This window comes from Heterocephalus glaber, unplaced genomic scaffold (assembly GCF_053883595.1).
Source record: "Heterocephalus glaber isolate CG9 unplaced genomic scaffold, H.glaber_assembly_v1.0 deba00001755, whole genome shotgun sequence".
Classification (NCBI taxonomy): Eukaryota; Metazoa; Chordata; class Mammalia; order Rodentia; family Bathyergidae; genus Heterocephalus; species Heterocephalus glaber.
Window position 1 is genome coordinate 6,340,509 of NW_028258453.1, and position 7,153 is coordinate 6,347,661.

The following is a 7,153-nucleotide window of genomic DNA, read 5'->3' on the forward strand; positions in this document are numbered from 1 at the left end:
TTTTTTTTTAAGCAGAGCCTTTCACCTTGGGACAAATAGTTACTGCCCCGGGATTAATTAAATCAACATTATCTACTTCTGGCTTAATGGAATATTGTGAAATGTAATACAACTGGAGAGAATAGGTATTTGGAAGCCAGTAGTATTCTGTTTAACTTACATTCTGAGAGTGTACATAAGCTGTGGTTCTATAACTTTTGCTATAGTTGCAATATCTGTATCTGAAAGGTGACAACAGTTTTATTACAGAAGCAGCTGCTCTGTTTTAAATTCCATGTAACATGCTTAGATTCTAGGTCTTGCCCCTTTAACAGAAATCAACTTTCTCTTGTGTTTTGGTCAGCATACACAGTTCTCATCATTTGATGTACACAGCCAGTGTGGGAATTTTTAAAAAATTACCAGGTAATTCAGAGAGCTAAACTGAGTCCATGATTATGGCGAAGTCTGACCCAAAATTTTAATTTGTAATTTAGCATGTATCTCATGCAATTTGGGGAGCATCAAACTAAATCTACAATTGTCAGAAGCCTTGTTACAGTTTAATGCACATTAACTAAAATGTGTACATTTTTAGTGTTGATGATAAATGCAGTTATGACCTTATTACACTTTTGGCATTCTTTAAGAAAGCATATTAAGCTTTAATATAGAAATATTTAGTTTACATTTAACTTGTGCTCAGGTAATATAATAAATGTCTTTTCGCTTTTGATCTCATACATTCTCTCTTCAGGTATGGCCCATCTCCTGTACACTTGGAGCAACCTTTGGCTACGTGGCTGGCCTTGTTATTTCACCACTCTGGATATACTGGAATAGAAAGCAACTTACAAACAAGAACAATTAACTGGAGCAAAGGGAGAAGATATTTCTTTGTGCAGACTCTGTAAGGGCTGTGCAGAAGTGTATATGGTCAAAGCCAAGCAGTTCCATTTACAGCACTGTTGTTTTTTTTTTAATGTAGTTTCAACATGATGTGATTGTAGCTTTTTGAACTATGAAAACCCTGAGAGATTGTACCTTCTAGTTGAAATAAAGTATTTATAACAGATTGTGGCTTCAGATTCTGTTTGCTGCTTCTTAGACCTTTAAGGAACATTCTTAATGAACTTCATAGAATTCTGAGGACAGGTTTTTGTTTTCTTTCAAGTTTGAAACTGCTTCATTATCAGAGGTCTGGGTATCGCTGTAGCATTTCATAAGCTTTCTGAGAGAAATTGACAGTTTTCTTGGCCACTGAAGTTTTTCACGTAATCAAACAACAGTTTATACATCTTGATCCTATTCTTTTTTTAACTGTATGTTTCTTTGGAGTTAAAATGGCTATGATAGCCTCATCAAAAACAATCTTCAATCCCTTCTGGGTTAAAGCTGAACATTCCACATAGCAGCATGCTCCTATCTCTTTTGCTAGTTTCTGTCCTTGTTCCACACATATAGGTTTTTCTTTCATATCATTCAGTCTCGCTGAAGTTTTGGGGTCATCCCGGAGATCAATCTGCGTTCCTATTAATAAAAAGGGTACATTTGGGGCATATTCCTTAAGTTCCGGTACCCACTCTTCTTTCACATTTTGAAATGAGGCTGGATTGACCACGGAGAAGCATATGAGGAAGACATCAGTCATTGGATAGGATAAAGGCCTCAGATGATCATAGTCTTCCTGCCCCGCCGTGTCTTAGAGTCCCAGGAGGTACTGCTTGGCCCCCACAGTGACGCTGACGGCGTAGTGGTCGAAGACGGTGGGCACGTACTCCTCGGGGAAGGCGTCGTTGGCGTAGCTCATGAGCAGGCACGTCTTGCCCACCGCGCCGTCGCCCACCACCACGCACTTGAGCATCAGCGCGCCGGGCTTGTGAGCCATGTTGCGGCCGGCGGCCTCCGGGCATGGTCCCCGCGCGCCCCCGCGCCGGCCGGGCTCAGCCCCAGCGCGCCTGGGGGGGGGGGGGGGGGGGCGCCGCCGCTGTCCCCCCGGTCCCATGCAGCGGCGCCCCCTGCCGGAGGGGAGGGCAGGGGGCGACGGGCTCGGAGAGCATCCGCCGCTGCCTCCGCCTCGGTCGCTGCCGCCCGGGTCCCCTCGCCGGTCCCTGTCCCCGGCGCCCGCGCCCTCTCCGCGGCCCGGCCTCCCCGGGAGACTCAGCCGGATCATAAGACCGGCCGGCCCGGGGTAGACGACAACTTTGCGGAGGGCGGCCGCGGGGAGGGCCCCAGCCCTACAATATTTTAAGCAAAGACAATTTTACTTTTTCCTCTCCAATGTGTATACTTTTTATATTCATTTTTGCCTTATTTTACTAGCTGTGATTTCCACTATGCTGTTGAAAGAGTGATGAAAGGGGATGTTCTTGCTTTGTTCATGATTTTAGTGGAGAAGGTGCTAGTTTTTTATCATTAAGAATAATGTTAGCTGTAGGTTTTTCATAAATATTCCTTATCAACTTGAGGAAATTACGAGTTTACTGAAAGTTTTTATCATAGGTGAAGTGGTATTAGATTTGTCAAATCTTTTTGCTTCAAATGATATGATCGTGTAATTTTTCTTTTTTAGCCTGTTGATTTGATGGAAACTACTAATTGGTTTTCAAATGTTGAACCAGCGTTTCATACCAAAGATCAATCCCTTTTGATGTGTAGTTCTTTTTGTGATTTTAAAATCCTTCATCTTTGCCAGCAACTCTGGAAAGTCTGGCTGTATACCACCCTATGTAGTATAACTTGTAAGTGATGACTTAGCACATCCTGTGAGAACTTTACTAAAGGCTTCAGTGGATCAGAGTCAGTGTCATGGGTTTACCCTCAGCCATAAAGCTCCTTCTTGTGAGCAGGACCTCCTACCTGGGTCCACCTCCTACCAAATACAACCCAAAGCTAGTCTCCTTTCTGTGACTAATCTCAAGCCATTTTCTGGCCAGCTTGGGATGGCTGTCTTTCTCTTCCCCCAAAGCCTGTTATATAAGTAATAAGCTTCATACCCTTCTGGTTTGTTGTTATGGTCTGTGTCTAGATGTACCCCTAAAGCCTCATGCAGGGATAAGTGGGGCCTTTTCAGAGGTGGCTGGATCTAGAGTGTGTGACACTGGGATTGATTCATGGTGCAATGCTAGGCTCAAGGGCACTAGGATTAAGGGTGTGAGTGCTATACACCCTATGTAGTCTGGATAAGACACAAGGGATAGAAAGAGCTGTGGTCATTCCTTGTTGCTTTGCTACCTTCTGCCCACCATGAACTGTGTCTCCTCTGTGATGCCTGTCTGCCATGGCACCCTGCCATGGAGCCAGCCAATTATGGACTGAAACTTCTTCAAACTGTGAGCTAAATAAACCTTTCCTCCTTTAACTTTGGGTGTTGGGTATTTAGTCTCAGCAATGAGAGAAAAGTAACTAAGACAAATGTGGACATAACACCCTCCCTAGTAAAGTCCATGTCTAAAGCCATTTATATCTATTCCTCTAACACATCTCTGACCTAAGATTTAATCATTTCTACTAATAACCCATTAAGTGTAATTTCTTAAAGGAAAATATTCTTGAAACTCAGGCAGAAAATAAAGCAACTTGCCTTTCCATTGCCATAGTAACTACCTGAAGAGAGGAACTGGTTGTGCAAATTATAGCACTTCATTATCGCACCCAACAAATGTTTTCCTCAAGACCTGACCATATTTTTTACAAAAAGAAAATGATCACTTGTAAAAGAAGCTACCAATTAACCCATGTTAGAAAGTGTAGCATAGTGGCTAGCACAGTGTCTTTCAAAGGGAGGCAATTTTGGCCCCAAGTAAGATGACCAATTGTCCTGGTTTGCCCAAGACTTCACTGGTTTTAATACTGAATGGCTTTCCTGGAGAACTCCTGAGTTCTAGGTAAACTAGAATATTGGTCATCCAGGGGACATTTGATAATGTTAGGAAACATTTCTGGTTGTTACTACTCAGGCGTGTGTGTGTGTGTGTGTGTATGTGTGTGTGTGTGTTTTACTGGCATTTAGGGAGCGGAGACTCTGGATGCTGTTAAACATCTTATGATAGATGAGAAAGCCCATCACAATGAAGAAGGTCCAACATGTCAGTAGGGCCAAGGTTGAGAAACACTGCTCTAGCTCTTTGCTACTTAAGCAAGGTCTTTGGACTAGCTGTGTGGGCATCATCAAGAACACTGGTAGAAATGCAGAGCTTCAGGCCCCATCCCAGATCCAGTGAGTGAGAATAGGCCAGCCCCTGCCCAATTCCCCAGGACAGTTGAACACACACAACAGCTTGAGAACCACTGTTCTGGGGCCCTTGCTGTTCACTCTCTGTAAGGGGCAGTGCACACTTAGGGGATTCCATAGGCTCAAATGGCTCCAGCTAATTACAGACACCAGTTTCTCATTGAGACAGTGTCACCACTTGGTCACCAGTGGCCTCTCTTCCCAGGCTGATCATTCTACCCAAAGGTCTGAATACACCTTTGATCTCTGACAAGGACCACACAATGTCTCAGGGTCATCTTTTGCTCTCCTGGACTCTGGGAGGAATTTTCATCTTCCTAAAGGGTCCTGGTTCATTGAGAGGAGAATAAGCTTGTGAGACCTACAGTAGGCAGTGAGGCTATACAGCTGAGCACTTGGGAAGGAGAAATGGGACACTAGGTAAGAGGTCAAGGAAATGTTTCTCTCCCTAAAACACACACATGAAGACACACATATACATACACACAAGTAACCATAACCATAGGCTCTCTAACAGAATCCTACACAGTCAAGGATGAAAAACAATGAAAGAAATAATTGAGAAAAACATAGATTCTTGCATTTTAGCCTAACACTCTTTTTTTTTTTTTTTGCCATACTGATGATTGACCCTAAGGCCTTCACTGAGTTATATTGCTATATCTCCAGTCTCTTTTATATTTTTGAATATAAAATATAAGTCCCCAAATTGCCTAGGAAGGGCACAAACTTGTGATCCTCCTGCCTCAGCCTTCCAGAGTGCTGGGATTAGAGGAGTGCATCACCACACCCAACTATCATTCCTCTCTCAGTCTCCCCCCACACCAGGCGAACCTTTGTTCAAGTGACCCACCTGCCTTAGTGTCCGAAGTAGCTCGGACTATAGGCATCATCACTGTGTGCGGCTTAACACTCTTATTTCTTTATTTTTGTGAACACCCATGTCACTTATTCTCAGTTTAGTTTTTAACTCCAGTTTTTTAAAAGTTTATGGACCACTACGTGATAATTCAATAATGTATAATCTAGAATTACAGAGTCAATGAAATATGTAAGTAGAAACAACTTTCTTAAGAATCATCAGAGGTATAGAGTTGCTTGGATCAGTGATGTTTTCAATAGCAGCCATGAGAACAGAGGGGAGATGCTACAGCAGGCCTGACCTTTGGGGTGACTGAGCTGTCAGAGAAGCTGCTGTAAGGTCCCCACTCCACCTTCTCCCTCTGTCAAGGTGGGGAATGTGAGCCAGGGTAGGCCAGCCAGAGACCCTGGCAAGCAGAGGCCTGCCAGGGCCTTTGAGCTGATGCCTATTTAAGTGGCACATCAGCACATGGAAAGAAGGTGAGATGTGGGAAGAGGAAGTGTGAGGGGCAAAAGCATGATAAATGTGCAAGTTACTCTGAGGCTGACATGCAGGGTCAGGGCAGGAGGTGGGCAAATGCACTGAAAAGGTTGGCAGGATTCCCATCAGGAAGGGTTTTGTGTGCTGTTCCAAGAAGCTCAGCCTTAGTCATGAGTGAGCAGAGACATGCAGAAAGACGGAGCACACATACCAGCCAAGGGATCTTATCTTTCTTTGATGTTACAAAAGAGGAGATTGGATTGTCTTGAGACTTTTACTGATCTGTGAATCTAAAGGTGATCTTAATTTGAGCACTCAATTAAAAAGGAGTGGCATAGGTTTGTGAAGATTGTATTTGTTCTAAAAGCTCTTAAGGTGGGGAAGTTTTGCAATGAAACTGTCCTTGCACTTCTTATTAGGATTTTTCTCTGGAAATCCTTTCTCATTGCTCTCTTTAGTTCCATGTTCTGGCTCAACTGGCCTGGCATGGTGAATGGCAGTCTCCCCCAGTGTATATATCAATTGGCATCATTCCATAGGTGGTTCCCTACTAGAGTCTTTCCTCATCCTCTTTCAGAGGGGCTTTCTCCTCCACTGTATGGTTCTCATCAACTCTGGCCACTGAATGCCTCTGAATTCCTTGTGTATTTCTTTGCATTATTTCTCTGATGTAGCTTTCTACTTTTTGAAGTTGTATGTATAGTGTAAAGAGTTCTAAGATGGCTCTTGAAGCTCTCACATATTCTTGTACATCCTGTATAGTGCCTTCCTCCTGAGTGTGTGCGGTTCAATTCATAGGTGCCACATAATCAGCATATCCACCCATGCTCTTCCTCCTTTGTCTTTTATTGAAGGAAAAGCCACCCTACCCCATGGTACCTGGCTGCCATCTTAAATTTCCCATACCCATAGTATCCTCACCTTATCAGTGACTAATTTCCCTTCTTATTTATTTCACACATCACACAAGGCAGCACAGTGGTTAAATGCAGACTCTGGCATTCTATGTGGTTCATACATAGCATGGAATATGATTCAGCCTTAAAAAGGAAGGAAATCCTGGCACATAATACAATATGGATGAACCTTGAGGACATTATATACTAAATGAAATAATTCACAAAAAGACAAATACTGCATGATTCCACTAATATGAGGTATTTAGAATAGTATCATAGAAAGAGAAAAGCAGAATGGTGGTTTCTAGGGCATAGGCATAGGGTAAAATGGGGAGTTATTACTTAATGGGCATGAAATTTTAGCTTTGCAAAATGAAAGTTTTGGTAGTGATGGTGATTGTTGACAACTCTATGATTATACTTAATACACTGAACTGTATACTCAGGAATGGTAGACAGAGTATATTTTATCACAATGTTTTGTAACAATAAAAAAATAGAAAAACATAAAAATAGTGGTAACATACAGTGAAAATATCAGCTATTATTAGTGACAAAGGAAGTCTCCAGGATATGTGCAAATATCCCAAGAGACCTGATTACAAAAAGCAGCTGAAAATATGAGCTCATGTATGTGTTTCACTGTATAATGTAAAAATAATAATAATAATAATAAAACAGGAAAAAACAAGAGTCTCA

The 7,153-nt window shown here is 42.5% G+C and overlaps 1 pseudogene; it reads right to left on the reverse strand.

Annotated features, from left to right (window-relative positions):
* Positions 1–311: 311 nt before the first annotated feature.
* LOC101713449 (rho-related GTP-binding protein RhoQ pseudogene) lies at positions 312–1,882 on the reverse strand (annotated as a pseudogene).
* Between the last annotated feature and the right edge of the window lie 5,271 nt (positions 1,883–7,153).